We start from the raw sequence: 1,014 nt of genomic DNA on the forward strand, positions 1-1,014 counted from the left end.
GGAGCGAGGGTGACACTTCCCTGCACCCCGGGCCCCCCCAGCACAGGGGCTCCCGAGGCATCTTAGACCAAAAATCCCTGTGAAATCCCCGTGCTATTTATTGCCCTCAGTAGTGTTTGCTGCTGATCCAGTTCTTTATTTATTTTTCCTCTGGGAGCGTTTCCTTTGGACGCCCTGGTGCACCAATCCCAGGGCCAGCCCTCCCGCTGGGCTGGGAACCTGCTGCTTTCCGTGCCTCAGTGGGGTTCTGCAGGAGGCAGGCTTGGAGGGAGAGAGGGCTTTGAGCTTTGGTTTGCTGTGTTTTCTGCAGCAGAGCTCCCACAGGGAGCTTGTGGTGTGGGAAGATGTCCTGCTCTTGTGAGACTGTGGTTTTGTCCTGCTGTGGGACCGATGGCAGCTTTTGCCATCGCTGATGTTTTGTTTTTCAAAAAGTGTGTGTGGAGAGGGGTTAGAAACTTGAAATACAATTTTCCTTAAGGACTGGGGGAGGAGGGGTAAGTACCTTTTGGTTTGAAGTGAGGCAGGTGTATACTTTTGACCCAGGGGGACAGAAACATCTCTGGCAGCATCAGAGCTAAAACGCCAGAGGAAGGGGCTCCCCAACAAACAGGTGGCTCCAAGGTGGGCTTCCTGCTGGGAGAGGATGCTGTGTCCAGAGGCTGTGTGAGCCAGCTCCCCAAAACCCACAGGAAGTGGCTGCAGGCTGCTGTCAGCCCAGGGAGAGCTGTGGCTCCAGTGCCTGGGAGAGCAGGGACACTGCTGCAGGGATGCTGTTGGACTCAACATTGCCACCTTTTGGGATTTGCTGGCCAGGCTGAGCCTTGGCACGTGGCTCATGCCATGACACTGAGACAGCAGTGGCTGGATTTCTATCCATGAATGTCTGCAACATCCTGGTGCCAGGGTCAGGCTCCGTGCCTGGCTGTAGCTGTGTGCCTGAGGCCCCAGGGCTGCCCCAGCCTGCAGGCAGGTGTTGGCTGAGCCCCAGGGCTGTGCCTGTGTTCACCCCTCCCG

This window comes from Geospiza fortis, unplaced genomic scaffold (genome assembly GCF_000277835.1).
Source record: "Geospiza fortis unplaced genomic scaffold, GeoFor_1.0 scaffold5, whole genome shotgun sequence".
In the NCBI taxonomy this organism is placed as follows: domain Eukaryota; kingdom Metazoa; phylum Chordata; class Aves; order Passeriformes; family Thraupidae; genus Geospiza; species Geospiza fortis.